The sequence below is a fragment of the Leuciscus leuciscus genome (genome assembly GCF_965113295.1).
Source record: "Leuciscus leuciscus genome assembly, chromosome: 7".
Lineage (NCBI taxonomy): Eukaryota > Metazoa > Chordata > Actinopteri > Cypriniformes > Leuciscidae > Leuciscus > Leuciscus leuciscus.
The window spans coordinates 46288863-46308862 of record NC_138731.1 but is presented as its reverse complement, the minus strand read 5'-3'; the positions used below and the strand labels follow the sequence as shown (position 1 = coordinate 46308862).

At 37.5% G+C, this 20000-nt stretch overlaps 1 long non-coding RNA gene across 1 annotated transcript; it reads right to left on the bottom strand.

Annotated features, from left to right (window-relative positions):
* Window positions 1–17464: 17464 nt before the first annotated feature.
* Window positions 17465–18928, bottom strand: LOC309502474. Its single transcript, XR_014207313.1, has 2 exons — window positions 18718–18928; window positions 17465–18686 (listed from the first exon to the last, which is right to left on the bottom strand). It is a non-coding gene; the product is annotated as an uncharacterized lncRNA (long non-coding RNA).
* Between the last annotated feature and the right edge of the window lie 1072 nt (window positions 18929–20000).

Sequence of the window (20000 nt, the reverse complement as noted above, 5' to 3'; positions counted from 1 at the left end):
ATACAATTTGCATTGACTAAAACTAGACTAAAATGTCATCAGTTTTCGTCGACTAAAACTAGACTAGACTAAAAAGAGTATGAACGTGACTAAAACTAATAAAAACTAAAACGACAGCTTGACACAAAGACTAGACTAAAACTAAAAGTAAAACAGGCCGCCAAAAACAACACTACTTGCGACCAAGTAGTTAAACAATACGAAATATGAGAAATAATCATGGAATGCATATACATCAAAGCGGCGTCAGACGACATATAATCACGAATAAATCTAAAATTTGATCAACTAAATCTGACCCGGTTACAGACCTTTTTAACCTGTGCCTTAAATGAAAGTTTGGAATCAATCAGAATACCAAGGTACTTATATTCAGATACAACTTGTAATCTTTCCCCTGATACAAATACATCTGGCACTATACTTAAATTCTTAGTTTTGCTGATAAACACACACACTGTTTTAGAGATGTTTAACTGTAAGCAGCATTGTTCTAGCCAAGCTGCAACATGAACCAGGGATTCTGTAAGTTCATTTGCAACTTGTGACACACTACTTCCGTGTATATAAATAACAGTGTCATCTGCATACATTTGAATGTTAGTGTTAGGACAGACAGATGGAAGATCATTGATGTACAACGTAAAAAGTAAAGGACCCAAAATAGATCCCTGTGGAACACCAGTGGATATACTTAGAGGAGCTGACTTATAATTCTGTATACTAACATACTGTGTGCGACCTGACAAGTATGATTCGATCCATCTCAACGTATGTGGAGAGAAATTAAAACTTAGTAATTTAGACAACAGAATTCTGTGGTTTACAGTGTCAAAGGTCTTCCTGAAATCAAGAAACACAGCCCCGACAACCCCTCCTTTATCTAATAGAGACTTAACTTTTTCAGTGAGATAGCAATTTGCCATCTCAGTTGAGTAGTTTGCTCTGAAGCCAAATTGCATTGGATGTAAAACAAAATAACTATTATTCAAATAATTAGTGATTTGTGCAGCCATCAATTTCTCTGCAACCTTTGAGACTATGTAAAATACTAATAGGTCTGTAATTACTAGCAGAGTGGGGAACACCGCTTTTAAATATAGGCACAATAACAGATGACTTCCAAGCACATGGGAACATCCCCTGAGAAATTGAGAGATTGATAATTTTAGTGATAGGATTAACTAACGACTCACTAAGCTCTTTAAGCATTACCACATCCATACCAAATATATCCTTTGCTCTGGATGGTTTAAGAGATGTAATTGTTCTTATGACGTCTAATTCAGAGACTGCCCTTAGAGTAAGGGCTTGTTCACCTGTATTAACTGTATAATTTTCTGTATACTTAGGGGAAAAACATTGTGTAATTGTGACTACCGAGTCAACAAAATAATAATTTAGTGCTTCGGCTACATCAGCTGGATTGTTAGTCAGCTTCCCGTTAACCATCAATTCAAGTGATGACCTATCTTTTCTTTTGTCACCATTTAAGTAGCTCAACTTATTCCAGATTGTTTTTGAATTACCTCTAGCCTCATTAATTATCCTCAGAAAAAAATCAGCCTTTGCTTTTCTCAACGACTTTACCACCTTGTTCCGTAACATAGCGAAATGTTGTCTATCATGACTAAACTTAGATCTGTTTGCTGTTTTTAAAGCAAGATCCCGTTTTTTCATTAATTTTAAGATATCGGAATTAATCCAAGGGACAGTATATTTTTTATTTTTAGGATTAAGTTTACAGCTGAAATCATTAATAGTGCTCTCTAATATTTTGGAAAATATTTGACTATCTTCGTCCTGATCTTTTCCGATTAATAAATCCTCCCATTCAATCTGATGTACTGCCTTTCTGAATTCCTCTAGTTTACGTTTTGGAATGCCATAAGAGTCATATTTCCTTCTGAATGAATTGAATCTCTTGCTAGATAATTTTCTGGCCACTAGAATCAAATTGTGATCAGAAAGGCCTGTTAACATATTAAAAGTTTTTAAAATTGTCTCTGCTCGGTTACTAAAAATTAAATCAATTTGAGAACTTGTTGAATTAGTTATTCTTGTAGGCCCTTTAATCATTTGCTTCAGATCAAAGTGATCAGTTATCTGTTTGAGATTCTTTCTGACGGTTTTATCTTCCCAATTGATATTAAAGTCTCCCATTATAATAACTTCTTTGTTGAAATCACACTGCTTTAGTAATTGTTTCAAATTTTCATAAAAACTAATATTAGAAGATGGTGGGCGATAAATTACAATTAATACAAAAGACATTTGTGGTGATAATATAAGGTTCAGACCAATACATTCCAAGTCCATACAATTAGCCCAGGCAATTTCATTACACTGGATGGTAGTTTTCACATAAATCATAACACCACCTCCCTTAGAACCAACTCTATCTCTCCTATACAATTTAAAACCAGGTACTTCTAATGCTGCAGACGGAGAATTTTCATGAAGCCATGTCTCAGATAAACAAAGAAAATCTAAGTTAGACTCTAGTAAAAGATGATGAATTTGATCACTTTTTGATATAATACTTCGTATATTAAAATGCCCACCTAAGAGACCCTTTGGCTTGACTTTAGGATCCCATATTGTTCTTGATTGATTTACTGTCTGAAAGAATCCCCATTTCTTATTTTTTAAAATACCTTGATTTACAACTTTACTTTTTACATTTTGCATAGACTTTGCAGACACTTGTGAAGTAACATTACCTAAACCAGAGTTAACAGAAATGGAATTGTTTGGTGACTCCAACGGAACCGAATTCCCTTCATTCCCCAAAGGTCTTAAAATACACGATCTCGTCTGAAAGTCTGTGTCACTCCCGCTCGCGGCACGGGAACCCAGGCCTGCCTCAGACGCCAACAATCCCACATGGCCACGCCGCGGAACGCCAACTGCGGCCGTGGTGACACCCGGCAACTCGGCCTCCTCTGCCGCGAAGCTCCCCGCACCAACACCGCCACCAGCATCCAGCAAGATAGAGCGAGGGAGGTTAGTGTGTTGAGCATAGCCAGACAGTGACATACTGCCACCAAAAGTGCGTACCTGAAGGATAGCTGGATCCGACATGGAGTCCACTGGGCCAGTGTGACGCCGGTCCATGATGGTAGTGCCCAGCCGCTGGGCCTCCACCACCTCCCCGCTCGTCACAGGACTCCACGCGGGCAAGACGCCGCCACCAGAACCCGGTGAACCAGAGCAAGGGAGGTTAGTTTGTTGTACATAACCAGACAGCAACGTCCCGCGACCCAGAGTGCGTACCTGAGAGACAGCCGAGTCCGACGTAAAATCCAATAAATTCACTGGTTTGGCATGGTGTGGACCGGGACAGGGATGAATATCTCCCGATAATAGTAAACAAATCATGATGATTAGGCCTAAAGCTTCACTTTGATGATGTTACACACACCCAATGTTACACACACCCAATGTTACACACTCTCAATGTTACACACTCTCAATGTTACACACACTCAATGTTACACACACTCAATGTTACACACTCTCAATGATACACACTCTCAATGTTACACACTCTCAATGTTACACACACTCAATGTTACACACACACACTCAATGTTACACACTCTCAATGTTACACACACTCAATGTTACACGCACTCAATGTTACACGCACTCAATGTTACACGCTCTCAATGTTACACACACACACACACACACACACACACACACACACACACACACACACACACACACACACACACACACACACACACAATCAATGTTACACACTCTCAATGATACACACACTCAATGTTACACACACTCAATGTTACACACTCTCAAAGTTACACACACTCAATGTTACACACACTCAATGTTACACACACTCTCAATGATACACACTCTCAATGTTACACACACTCAATGTTACACACACTCAATGTTACACACACTCAATGTTACACTCTCAATGTTACACACACTCAATGTTACACACTCTCAATGATACACACTCTCAATGTTACACACTCTCAATGATACACACTCTCAATGTTACACACACTCAATGTTACACACAATCAATGTTACACACACTCAAGCCAATTATAGCAGATAGATTGTGACGTCTATAGCGCTTCTGTGGCTCCGCCCCTTCTGTAGCTCCGCCCCTTCTTTGTTCTGCCTTCCGGTTTGTATTTTCCACAGCATGACAGGAATATCTTACGGATTTATGAATGAACTGCTCGTTTTAAAATCTTCCGGTCGACTGACGTGTGTTTCGACATCCGCTATACCACAATACCTTCCTCTAACTCTACAATAACCACATCTGTGGACATGAGCGTCTCACAGAAGACCTGATTTATTCAGTAGATATTTCAAGCTTGTTTACATCATCAAAGATGCACACAATACCAGAGTTTTAGTCGCTTTCTATAATTATGTGCCTGAGATGTTCATTTGAAACACAGTTGATTAATTGTCTGGATTCTGCAGATGAACTGGCAAGAAACACTAGTTTACTCGTCGTCAAAGTGAAGTGGGAGTTTGGGAGTTAGTGGAATGGCACTGAGTTCTTCCTGTGGGACGCGGGGATGTTTTTCCTCTTCATCCGACGGGAAGGATAAAACACCAGGACGACACATATGCCGATAATAATTATAAATCTCCAGAAGCCGGAGTTGGAGCACATCTCTGGCTCGACTCACTGTCAGCAGCAAAAGATTTGCTAAGCAAAGACCAATTACAGTAATGAAATGCATGACATTTTTTTTTCATTATTTAATGCAAAATTAATGAGTCTATTAGGATAGACTTGAATTATACACACGTTCTCAGTAATTGTCTCTCGGTGGACTAATAAGCGCGAGAGCAGAACACAGATGTATGATGTGATTCGCTCGAAGCCCGACGGCATTACAGAACTGAGGCTGACATCAATTTTGAATTGAATATTTAGAGCGAAGGAACAAATTAAAAGAGACTTTTTCATATGTGGGATTTCTGAGTCACAGATCTGTCCTATTTTCCTGAGCATTCTCTGATAGCGTAGCGTAGCGTATAACCACACCAGACGTAGCGTAGCGTATAACCACACCAGCGCTCGGCACAACCACTGAACGGGCCGCAGAGAACAGACCAACGAGAGGGAAGAGAAGATACAAAAGAGATGTGATAAAGTCATGTTTCTCCTGCCAGATCCATGCATATATTAGCATATCAATTCATCAAGTCTTTCAAAAGGCCTTATGGGGCACATCTGATGAAAACTGGCACGAACAGGGTTTGTGAAAAATGCTAAGAACTTATATTTCGCATAAAGAAAGGAACATTATTTTCATGACAATTAAGTATAGGTGTTTTACATTCTCATTACTATAATGCAATGCAATCAAACAAAAATTGGAATTTAATTGTATTAAATGTAATACAAATGTATTATGTATTAATTATGCATTAAATTATTATAAATTTAATGCATAAATTTATACTCATATTAATGAATAGGAATCTATGGAAGCTTGTTTCCACCACAGAATAAATAATAGAAAAGGTAATTGCGACTTTTTAACTTGCAATTCTGACTTTCTATCTCACAATTCTGACTTTATAACACGCAATTCTGACTTTATATCTCACAATTCTGACTTTATATCTCACAATTCTGACTTTATAACACGCAATTCTGACTTTATATCTCACAATTCTGACTTTATTTCTGACTTTATATCTCGCAATTTTGACTGTATATCTCACAATTCTGACTTTATATCTCACAATTCTGACTTCATTTCTGACTTTATATCTCACAATTTTGACTTTATATCTCACAATTCTGACTTTATGTCTCGCAATTCTGACTTTGTCTCGCAATTCTGACTATATGTCGCAATTCTGACTTTATGTCTCGCAATTCTGACTTTATGTCTCGCAATTCTGACTATATCTCGCAATTCTGACTTTATTTCTGACTTTATATCTCACAATTCTGACTTTATATCTCACAATTCTGACTTTATGTCTCGCAATTCTGACTTTATATCTCACAATTCTGACTTTATATCTCACAATTCTAACTTTATATCTCGCAATTCTGACTTTATAACCCGCAATTCTGACTTTATATCTCACAATTCTGACTTTTTATCTAAAAATTTCATGTTTATATCTCAGTCAGAATTGCGAGATATAAAGTCAGAATTGCGAGACATAAAGTCAGAATTGTGAGATATAAAGTCAGAATTGTGAGATATAAAGTCAGAAATAAAGTCAGAATTGCGAGATATAGTCAGAATTGCGAGACATAAAGTCAGAATTGCGAGACATAAAGTCAGAATTGCGACATATAGTCAGAATTGCGAGACAAAGTCAGAATTGCGAGACATAAAGTCAGAATTGTGAGATATAAAGTCAAAATTGTGAGATATAAAGTCAGAAATGAAGTCAGAATTGTGAGATATAAAGTCAGAATTGTGAGATATACAGTCAAAATTGCGAGATATAAAGTCAGAAATAAAGTCAGAATTGTGAGATATAAAGTCAGAATTGCGAGACATAAAGTCAGAATTGTGAGATATAAAGTCAGAATTGTGAGACATAAAGTCAGAATTACGAGATATAGAGTCAAAATTTCGAGATATAAAGTCAGAATTGTGAGATATAAAGTCAGAATTGGGAGATATAAAGTCAGAAATAAAGTCAGAATTGTGAGACATAAATTCAGAATTGCGAGACATAAAGTCAGAATTGTGAGATATAAAGTCAGAATTGCGAGATATAAAGTCAGAATTGTGAGATATAAAGTCAGAATTGTGAGATATAAAGTCAGAATTGTGAGATATAAAGTCAGAAATAAAGTCAGAATTGTGAGACATAAAGTCAGAATTGCGAGACATAAAGTCAGAAATAAAGTCAGAATTGTGAGACATAAAGTCAGAATTGCGAGATATAAAGTCAGAAATAAAGTCAGAATTGTGAGACATAAAGTCAGAATTGTGAGATATAAAGTCAGAAATAAAGTCAGAATTGTGAGACATAAAGTCAGAATTGCGAGATATAAAGTCAAAATTGTGAGATATAAAGTCAGAATTGTGAGATATAAAGTCAGAATTGTGAGATATAAAGTCAGAAATAAAGTCAGAATTGTGAGATATAAAGTCAGAATTGTGAGATATAAAGTCAGAATTGTGAGATATAGGCTAAAGTCAGAAATAAAGTCAGAATTGTGAGACATAAAGTCAGAATTGTGAGACAAAGTCAGAATTGTGAGATATAAAGTCAGAATTGCGAGATATAAAGTCAGAATTGCGAGATATAGTTAGAATTGTGAGATATAAAGTCAGAATTGCGAGATATAAAGTCAGAATTGTGAGATATAAAGTCAGAATTGCGAGACATAAAGTCAGAATTGCGAGATATAAAGTCAGAATTGCGTGATATAAAGTCAGAATTGTGAGATATAAAGTCAGAATTGTGAGATATAAAGTCAGAATTGCGAGATATAAAGTCAGAATTGTGAGATATAAAGTCAGAATTGCGAGATATAAAGTCAGAATTGTGAGATATAAAGTCAGAATTGCGAGATATAAAGTCAGAATTGTGAGATATAAAGTCAGAATTGTGAGATATAAAGTCAGAATTGCGAGATATAAAGTCAGAATTGTGAGATATAAAGTCAGAAATAAAGTCAGAATTGCGAGACATAAAGTCAGAATTGCGTGATATAAAGTCAGAACTGCGTGATATAAAGTCAGAATTGCGTGATATAAAGTCAGAATTGTGAGATATAAAGTCAGAATTGCGAGATATAAAGTCAGAAATAAAGTCAGAATTGTGAGATATAAAGTCAGAATTGCGAGATATAAAGTCAGAAATAAAGTCAGAATTGCGAGATATAAAGTCAGAATTGCGGGTTATAAACATAAAATTCTGAGAAAAAAGTCCAAATTGCGAGATATAAAGTCAGAATTGCAAGATAAAAAGTCAGAATTGCGAGATATAAAGTCAGAATTGCGGGTTATAAACATAAAATTCTGAGAAAAAAGTCCAAATTGTGAGATATAAAGTTAGAATTGCGAGATATAAAGTCAGAATTGCGAGATATAAAGTCAGAATTGCGAGATATAAAGTCAGAATTGCGAGATATAAAGTCAGAATTGCGAGATATAAAGTAAGAATCGTGAGACAAACTTACAATTGCGTGTTAAAAAGTCAGTATTGCGAGATATAAAGTTAGAATTGCGAGATATAAAGTCAGAATTGCGAGATATAAAGTCAGAATTGCGAGATATAAAGTCAGAATTGCGAGATATAAAGTCAGAATTGCGAGACAAACTTACAATTGCGTGTTAAAAAGTCAGAATTGCGAGATATAAAGTTAGAATTGCGAGATATAAAGTCAGAATTGCGAGATATAAAGTCAGAATTGTGAGATATAAAGTCAGAATTGTGAGATATAAAGTCAGAATTGTGAGATATAAAGTCAGAAATAAAGTCAGAATTGTGAGACATAAAGTCAGAATTGCGAGACATAAAGTCAGAAATAAAGTCAGAATTGTGAGACATAAAGTCAGAATTGCGAGATATAAAGTCAGAAATAAAGTCAGAATTGCGAGATATAAAGTCAGAAATAAAGTCAGAATTGTGAGACATAAAGTCAGAATTGCGAGATATAAAGTCAGAAATAAAGTCAGAATTGTGAGACATAAAGTCAGAATTGTGAGATATAAAGTCAGAATTGTGAGATATAAAGTCAGAAATAAAGTCAGAATTGCGAGATATAAAGTCAGAAATAAAGTCAGAATTGTGAGACATAAAGTCAGAATTGCGAGATATAAAGTCAAAATTGTGAGATATAAAGTCAGAATTGTGAGATATAAAGTCAGAATTGTGAGATATAAAGTCAGAAATAAAGTCAGAATTGTGAGATATAAAGTCAGAATTGTGAGATATAAAGTCAGAATTGTGAGATATAGGCTAAAGTCAGAAATAAAGTCAGAATTGTGAGACATAAAGTCAGAATTGTGAGACAAAGTCAGAATTGTGAGATATAAAGTCAGAATTGCGAGATATAAAGTCAGAATTGTGAGATATAAAGTCAGAATTGCGAGACATAAAGTCAGAATTGCGAGATATAAAGTCAGAATTGCGTGATATAAAGTCAGAATTGTGAGATATAAAGTCAGAATTGCGAGATATAAAGTCAGAATTGCGAGATATAGTCAGAATTGTGAGATATAAAGTCAGAATTGCGAGATATAAAGTCAGAATTGTGAGATATAAAGTCAGAATTGCGAGACATAAAGTCAGAATTGCGAGATATAAAGTCAGAATTGTGAGATATAAAGTCAGAATTGCGAGACATAAAGTCAGAATTGCGAGATATAAAGTCAGAATTGCGAGACATAAAGTCAGAATTGCGAGATATAAAGTCAGAATTGCGAGACATAAAGTCAGAATTGCGAGATATAAAGTCAGAATTGCGAGATATAAAGTCAGAATTGCGAGACATAAAGTCAGAATTGCGAGATATAAAGTCAGAATTGCGTGATATAAAGTCAGAATTGTGAGATATAAAGTCAGAATTGTGAGATATAAAGTCAGAATTGCGAGACATAAAGTCAGAATTGCGAGATATAAAGTCAGAATTGCGTGATATAAAGTCAGAATTGTGAGATATAAAGTCAGAATTGCGTGATATAAAGTCAGAATTGTGAGATATAAAGTCAGAATTGCGAGATATAAAGTCAGAATTGCGAGATATAGTCAGAATTGTGAGATATAAAGTCAGAATTGCGAGATATAAAGTCAGAATTGTGAGATATAAAGTCAGAATTGCGAGACATAAAGTCAGAATTGCGAGATATAAAGTCAGAATTGCGTGATATAAAGTCAGAATTGCGAGATATAAAGTCAGAATTGTGAGATATAAAGTCAGAATTGCGAGATATAAAGTCAGAATTGTGAGATATAAAGTCAGAATTGTGAGATATAAAGTCAGAATTGCGAGATATAAAGTCAGAATTGTGAGATATAAAGTCAGAAATAAAGTCAGAATTGCGAGACATAAAGTCAGAATTGCGTGATATAAAGTCAAAATTGTGAGATATAAAGTCAGAATTGCGAGATATAAAGTCAGAAATAAAGTCAGAATTGCGAGACATAAAGTCAGAATTGCGAGACATAAAGTCAGAATTGCGAGATATAAAGTCAGAAATAAAGTCAGAATTGCGAGACATAAAGTCAGAATTGTGAGATATAAAGTCAGAATTGCGAGATATAAAGTCAGAAATAAAGTCAGAATTGCGAGACATAAAGTCAGAATTGTGAGATATAAAGTCAGAATTGCGAGATATAAAGTCAGAAATAAAGTCAGAATTGCGAGATATAAAGTCAGAATTGCGAGATATAAAGTCAGAATTGCGGGTTATAAACATAAAATTCGGAGAAAAAAGTCCAAATTGCGAGATATAAAGTCAGAATTGCAAGATAAAAAGTCAGAATTGCGAGATATAAAGTCAGAATTGTGAGATATAAAGTCAGAATTGCGAGATATAAAGTCAGAATTGCAAGATAAAAAGTCAGAATTGCGAGATATAAAGTCAGAATTGCAAGATAAAAAGTCAGAATTGCGAGATATAAAGTCAGAATTGCAAGATAAAAAGTCAGAATTGCGAGATATAAAGTCAGAATTGCAAGATAAAAAGTCAGAATTGCGAGATATAAAGTCAGAATTGAGAGATATAAAGTCAGAATTGCGAGATATAAAGTCAGAATTGAGAGATATAAAGTCAGAATTGCGAGATATAAAGTCAGAATTGCGAGATATAAAGTAAGAATCGTGAGACAAACTTACAATTGCGTGTTAAAAAGTCAGTATTGCAAGATATTAAAATGAAATTCTGAGAAAAAAACTCACAATTGTGAGAAAGTCAAAATGGCGAATTCATTTCTCGCAATTCTGACTTTATATATAAAAACTTTATTTCTCAGAATTGCTAAATATATTTGCAATTGTGAGATAAAAAGCTGCAATTTTCTTTTAAAATGTTTTATTCTGTGGCAGAAACAAACTTCCCCAGGAATCAGTGTATCCACACACTGCAAACTATAGTTTTCCCTGTTAAGATTATTTTCTCCATCGACTGATATTAGTTCATGTTTAAGCAGAAACTCACGCTGTTTTGATGCATTTTTGTCAGTATTAATATCTTCAGTAATTGTTCTTCTCCAGTAACTGTATCTTGATTTAAGAATGTTTAGATGTTTGTGCTGTAAAACGAGACAGAAACACTGAGGAGGAACACCATGTTCTGCAGTGCATTATGATCTTCATTACTGTATTGCTGCATTCAGTGTTTTTATTTATTTATTTGTGCATTATGGTAATGAGAATTTGGCTGGAAGGTTGTCAAGGCAATGCAGAACATCTCAGTGCTCTTACAACTTATTATGCAAATTATCTTGTTTTTCTCTTTGATTTTGGGATAAAATATGATCCACTCATTGTCAGTCGCCTTATTCTGAATGACTATAACCTGATGAGGATGATGATGATGATGATGATGAATAAACTACACAAGAGCGCCATCTATATGTGAGAAGCATCACTGCTGTATAAAAGCCTCAGATTTACATCATTTCATTATTTCTGAAGCGCAGTGGGAATGGTTTCCTGGAATATGCTCATCTCAGAGAACATGACCATATACTGGCAACCAGTCTTAATAAAAGTGCGAGTCAAATTGTCATGTCACACATTACTTCCGATTTACTGAAGAAATTTGAATAATCCAATGTTCCTTATGAATATGTAAATGCAGGCTTGCTTTGAGAGCCGAGAGCCGGAGTCGCACCACATCCACGGCTGCTTTAATCCTGTTATTCAGGACAGATTTCACGCCTAAAGGAGGAGAAACTGAATCTTTCACAAACATTTGCAAATGACAAAAAAAATAAATGCATCTATTGCCACTGAACTAACGGCTGCAGGCCAGAGTTACACACACACACACACACACACACACACACACACACACACACACACACACACACACATCCAGGAGTTTGAGGACACAGTGAAAATGTGGGATAATAATAGTTTTAGGATTTTGGAAAAATCTGCATGTCACTGACAAACCATAAAACTAGAAGCTTTTCATTTCTTCAGGAGGAAGAGAACAGTGGTGGTGTTTAGCTGTGTGTGTGTGTGTGTGTGTGTGTGTGTGTGTGTGTGTGTGTGTGTGTGTGTGTGTGTGTGTGTGTGTGTGTGTGTGTGTGTGTGTGTGTGTGTGTGTGTGTGTGCTCTGCATTACAGATCCCGTCTGAATGACGTCACACACACACACACACACACACACACACTCAGATCCCGTCTGAATGACGTCACACACACACACACACACACACACACTCAGATCCCGTCTGAATGACATCACACACACACACACACACACACAGTCACACACACAGTCACACACACACACACACACACACACACACACAGTCACACACACACACACACACACACACACACACACACACACACACTCAGATCCCGTCTGAATGACGTCACACACACACACACACACTCAGATCCCGTCTGAATGACGTCTCACACACACACACACACACACACACACACAGTCACACACACACACACACACACACACACACACACACACACACACACACACACACACACACACACACACACACACTTAGATCCCGTCTGAATGACGTCTCACACTCACACACACACACACACACACACACACACACACACACACACACTTAGATCCTGTCTGAATGACGTCACACACACACACACTTAGATCCCGTCTGAATGACGTCTCACACACACATACACACACACACACACACACACACACACACACACACACACACTTAGATCCCGTCTGAATGACGTCACACACACACACACACACACACACACACACACACACACACACACACACACACACACTCAGATCCCGTCTGAATGACGTCACACACACACACACACTCAGATCCCGTCTGAATGACGTCTCACACACACACACACACACACACAGTCACACACACACACACACACACACACACACACACACACACACACTTAGATCCCGTCTGAATGACGTCTCACACTCACACACACACACACACACACACACACACACACACACACACACACACTTAGATCCTGTCTGAATGACGTCACACACACACACACTTAGATCCCGTCTGAATGACGTCTCACACACACATACACACACACACACACACACACACACACACACACACACACACACTTAGATCCCGTCTGAATGACGTCACACACACACACACACACACACACACACACTTAGATCCTGTCTGAATGACGTCACACACACACACACACACTTAGATCCCGTCTGAATGACGTCTCACACTCACACACACACACACACACACACACACACACACACACACACTTAGATCCTGTCTGAATGACGTCACACACACACACACACTTAGATCCCGTCTGAATGACGTCTCACACACACACACACACACACACACACTTAGATCCCGTCTGAATGACGTCACACACACACACACACTTAGATCCCGTCTGAATGACGTCTCACACACACATACACGCACACACACACACACACACACACTTAGATCCCGTCTGAATGACGTCACACACACACACACACACACACACACACACACACACACTTAGATCCCGTCTGAATGACGTCTCACACTCACACACACACACACACACACACACACACACACACACACACTTAGATCCCGTCTGAATGACGTCACACACACACACACACTTAGATCCCGTCTGAATGACGTCACACACACACACACACACACACACACACACACACACACACACACACACACACACACACTTAGATCCCGTCTGAATGACGTCACACACACACACACACACACACTTAGATCCCGTCTGAATGACGTCACACACACACACACACTTAGATCCCGTCTGAATGACGTCTCACACACACACACACACACACACACACACACACACACACACACACACTTAGATCCCGTCTGAATGACATCACACACACACTTAGATCCCGTCTGAATGACGTCTCACACACACACACACACACACACACACACACACACACACACACACACACACACACTTAGATCCCGTCTGAATGACGTCACACACACACACACACTTAGATCCCGTCTGAATGACGTCACACACACACACACACACACACACACACACTTAGATCCCGTCTGAATGACGTCACACACACACACACACACACTTAGATCCCGTCTGAATGACGTCACACACACACACACACTTAGATCCCGTCTGAATGACGTCTCACACACACACACACACACACACACACACACACACACACACACTTAGATCCCGTCTGAATGACGTCTCACACTCACACACACACACACACACACACACACACACACACACACACACTCCAGAGGTGAAGGACACGAGAGGCTCTTGCTTTGTCTCGTCTGCTGTAGAAACTGAATAGCCTAAATACTGTGTAAAATAAAAAAATAAAGTGGCATCTGTTGTTTATCTTATACACTGTGTGTGTGTTTAGTGTTCTGTGTGTGTATACTGTAATGTGTGTGTGTTTAATGTTCTGTATACTGTAATGTGTGTGTTATCTCTCTCTCTCTCTCATTGACAGTGTATTATCTTCAGTCGTGTGGCTCCTCCAGTAAATGTATCTTGAATTAAATCACTTCTGCGGTTCAGAGTTCAGAGTTCAGAGGGCGCTGCATAAAACACTTACACACTAAACTCTGACGCTTTATGGTTGAGAGGATCCGTCTTCCTGCAACCGAAGAGTTTTACACGTGAAATGAATCCTGGATCAGACTGAACGTTCCTCACACTCCTGCGTCATTCAGGCCTTTCCTCCGCCTGATCCTGAAGAGCAGACTCCCCATCCCGGAGCAGTGGAGCAGGAAGAAGAGGAGCGACAGGACACATCTTCATCTTCATCAGATGAGGAGCAGCAGGAGTGATCCCAGCCGGCGGGAGCGCTCCGTCTCATCCGTCGTCACTGGAGCGAAGAGCGTCACTCATCATCATCATCATCATCATCATCATCATCCTTCTGCAGGGAAGAAGCTCAGAAACTGTGATGATGTCCAATCCTGAACAAGCCGAGGCAGAAGCTCACGTCCAGAGGCGTAAGAGTGTGTGTTTAACGAGATGCTTCTGAGAGTAAGAGTGTGTGTTTAAAGCGTAACTCTCGCCAAAATGCAATCTAGGGTCTTTTTGTTAATCTACCCGAGGCAAACTTTCGTTTAAAAGCATAATTAGAATGGAAACGCCACTTTTAAGATTGACCGTATTTTTGTTTACGGTCAAATTGCCTTGTGAATGGCAGTGAATGGGAGTGAATGGGAGTGAATGGCAGTGAATGGGAGTGAATGGGAGTGAATGGGAGTGCTTGGGCCACGACTATGATAGCATCAAAAATCGCTATTTTTAAAACACTAATGCGGCTCGACACAACATGAAACTGTGCTGGAAGTCTCACCAGGAGCTCTACACATGACCTCCAGCATTGAGAACAGTGTGTGTGTACACAGAGTTTACTAAAGAGAGAGATTTTGTACGACTCACTGTGTTTCCGTCCACCGGCATTTTGTCAGTCAAAAATAGTCGATCTCCGAATGCGAAAGATCTGACTCTGAATTTTAGTATTGTTTCATATATGAGGATCCTTTTTCAAATACAAGGTCAATATTGATTTTCACTAACGACAAAACAACTAATTATCCGTGAATTTATATGGAGCTAAGCTTTAGAAGCTTTCCATCTTTACTCTCCTCCCTGTTACGTTGCATTCGGAGATCGACTATTTTTGACTGACAAAATGGCGTTCGTGTGTAGAGGCTCTGGTGACGCTTCCAGCGCAGTTTCATGTTGTGTCGAGCCTTCTTAGTGTTTTAACACGTGCACATGCTATCACAGTCGTGCCCCGAGCACTCCCATTCACAAGGCAATCTGACCGAAAAACAAAAATACGGTCAAACTTAAAAGTGGTGTTTCCATTCTAATTATGCTTTTAAACGAAAGTTTGCCTCGGGTAGATTAAAAAAAAGACCCTAGGTTGCATTTAGGCGAGAGTTACGCTTTAACGAGATTCTTCTGTCCATCACAGGAGACCAAATGATGCGTTAGGGGCTGCGTTTACAGATTTATTAAATTCATTTGGGGTCAAGCAAAACGTCACCGGACCAACACATCGTCTTAATCATACACTCGATTTAATTATATCACATGGAACCGATCCAACCGATATAGATATCATTCCACAAAGTGATGAAGTCACTGATCACTACATGGTAACTTGCATATTACGTACTGCTGTAATATGTCATGCGGCGTCGCGTTATCAACCAGGCAGAACAATCCTCCCATCCACCATAGATAATTTCTCAAATTGCTTATCTAATCTGTCTCAGCTGCTGCCTGAACCCAAACAAACAGATGAACTAGAAGAACTAACTAGCACTATGAGCACCATTCTCTCTAGAACATTGGATGTGGTTGCACCTATTAAATTAAAAAAGGTCAGAGAGAAAAATAAAGCACCATGGTATAACAATACTACGCATGCTTTAAAGAGAGAAACCCGTATTTTAGAGCGTAAATGGAAACAAACTAATTTAGAGGTTTTTCGAATCGCTTGGAAAGACAGTATGTCACGTTATAAAAAGGCCCTAAAAGCGGCCAGGGCTGAGCACCTCCGCAAACTAATAGAAAACAACCAAAACAATCCAAGGTTTTTATTTAACACCGTGGCTAGACTAACAAATAAACAGACGTCACCCGAACAAAATATCCCGTTACAGTTCAGTAGTAATGATTTCATGAACTTCTTCACTGAGAAAATAGAAAGCATCAGAACCACAATTGTAAACGTTCAATCTTCAATCGCGCCTTATAATTCAGCTTCAATTATCACCCCGAAAGAACAATTACAGTGCTTTACAACTATAGAACAAAAAGAGTTAAATAAACTTATCACTTCATCTAAAACAACAACATGTTTATTAGATCCTATACCAACTAAACTACTGAAAGAAGTGTTACCTGTAGTGGAAGAGCCTCTCCTCAATATTATTAACTCGTCTTTATCTTTAGGTCATGTTCCAAGAACATTTAAACTGGCAGTTATAAAACCTCTCATTAAGAAACCTCAATTAGATCATAATAATCTAGCAAATTATAGACCCATTTCAAATCTTCCATTTATGTCTAAAATATTAGAAAAAGTGGTGTCCGCTCAACTGGGCTCTTTCTTGCAACAAAATGATATCTATGAAAAGTTTCAGTCTGGATTCAGACCGCATCATAGCACTGAAACTGCGCTCGTTAAAATCACAAATGATTTACTTTTAGCTTCTGACCAAGGCTGTATCTCAATACTAGTTTTACTTGATCTTAGTGCTGCGTTCGATACTATAGATCATACATTACTCTTAGATCGACTACAAAATTATATTGGTGTTCAAGGACAAGCACTAAGCTGGTTCAAATCATACCTATCTGACCGCTACCATTTTGTCTATTTAAATGGAGAAAAATCGATCATAACTCCAGTAAACTATGGAGTGCCGCAGGGATCTGTATTAGGCCCTCTGTTATTTTCAATATATATGATGCCACTTGGAAATATTATAAGGAAACATGGAATTAGTTTCCATTGTTATGCTGATGACACTCAAATATATATTTCATCACGGCCGGATGAAAACGCTAAATTTTCCAAATTGACAGAGTGTGTTAAAGATATAAAAGATTGGATGACGCGTAATTTTCTTTTATTAAATCCAGACAAGACAGAGGTAATACTTCAAAAAACCGCCCACAAAACCTCGCACAATACAACTTTAACATCATAGGATGTCCTGTTACTTTATCCTCTACAGTAAAAGACCTGGGTGTTATACTTGATTGCAACCTGTCTTTTGAAAATCATATTTCATATGTTACAAAAACAGCCTTTTTCCACCTTAGAAACATTGCTAAGCTACGTAATATGCTATCAGTTTCTGATGCAGAAAAGTTAGTTCATGCATTCATGACCTCGAGACTGGATTACTGTAATGCTTTACTAGCTGGTTGTCCTGCATCCTCAATAAACAAGCTACAGTTAGTCCAAAATGCCGCCGCTAGAGTTCTTACGAGATCAAGAAAATATGATCATTTAACACCGATTTTATCATCACTGCATTGGTTACCTATAAAGCTCCGTATTAATTATAAGATATTGCTACTGACTTACAAAGCCCTAAACGGCTTAGCTCCAGTCTATTTAACGGATCTTCTATCACCCTATAATCCATCGCGCTCTTTAAGATCACTAAATTCAAGGCTTTTGGTCATACCTAGGATATCCAGAACCACCAAAGGAGGGAGAGCATTTTCACATTTGGCTCCAAAACTCTGGAATAGTCTTCCTGATACTGTTCGTTGCTCAGACTCGCTCTCCCAGTTTAAAACTAGATTAAAGTCGCATCTCTTCAGCCAGGCATTCTTATAATCCTACAGTTCAAACTACAATCCGGCCTCTAGCTCATAAATGCCAGAGGAGAACTGGCCCCCGACTGAGCCTGGGTTCTCCCAAGGTTTTTTTTCTCCATTAGGTCACCTGATGGAGTTTTAGGACACCATTAGGTCACCTGATGGAGTTTTTCGGTTCCTTGCCACTGTTGCCTTTGGCTTGCTCAGTTGGGGATATTTTGGGGATATTTAATTTAATTTGATCAATCAATAAATTCCTCTTGAAACAAACTTTGTTGTATTATTTTAATTTAATACTGTGAAGCTGCTTTGATACAATCTGTATTGTGAAAAGCGCTATACAAATAAACTTGACTTGACTTGACTTGACCAACACTCTTCCAAAGGAAATGCACATTAAAAACGTCTTTTCCTCTCTTTACTTTTCTGCTTTTGTTCTAATGCAGTTATTTAAAAAAAAAAAAAAAAACTTAATTCAAATGGAAAACAAGATTATTTTTCTTACCGCATTTACCGTTTAAAGTTACCGTTTTTTATCAGGAAACAAGACAGAATTTCTTATGTAATTTTACTTCTCTTGTAAATCCGTCTAGATTTAAGGATTTGTAGATATTTGGACTGGAAACAAGACAAAAATACTAAGTAAGAAAAGCATTTTTTGCAGTGTACTTGTAACTTAGCATCCATTTAGTTGGCTCTTATGATACATTGGTTGCAATTTTTGCTCATTTTTAAGTTGAAGTTTCTGCTAAATGACTAAATTCAATTCTATTTTATTAACTTTTGCCACACTGTCCACAGGAACAACACAAAATACAGATCAATTACAACTTTCCTGCCTCAAAACATGTGATTAAGTTACAATAATAACAATAATGTGTACAAAAATGAAAATGCATACTATATATTTACACTATACGTTCCCACTTAGCCTATTTATTATGCAAAACAGATGTAAAGCCCATATAAAATCTATTTTTCCAGCACTACATGCAAATATAACACAGTTTAATGTTATTTTAGTATCATTAATGTACACAATTTTATAAATATTCTGAATTAGATTTTTGTTTTGTTTTCTGGTTTAATTTTAATGTTAAAGTTTTAGTAATTTTGTTGTGTTTTTGTCATTTTTATTTATTTTTAAAATTTAAATTATCGTTAAAAGATGGAGATCTCGATTCAAACACCTTCGTGATCTTATTCCTAAATGTGTGTCTATTAAACCTTTGAAAACAATCACACCGGAACATTCAGATCTGCGTCGGTGCTGGTTTAGTTATGAACACATTATTTCTGCATTACAAATATTCATATTATCACAGAAGTACTGGGACTCTTTTCTTTCCTCACTCTGTCATTTATAATAGAGAGAGTTTTATGCACCTGCTGATCAGAACAGCCCATCATCCGAGAGAGTTATGAATATATTGAACAGCAG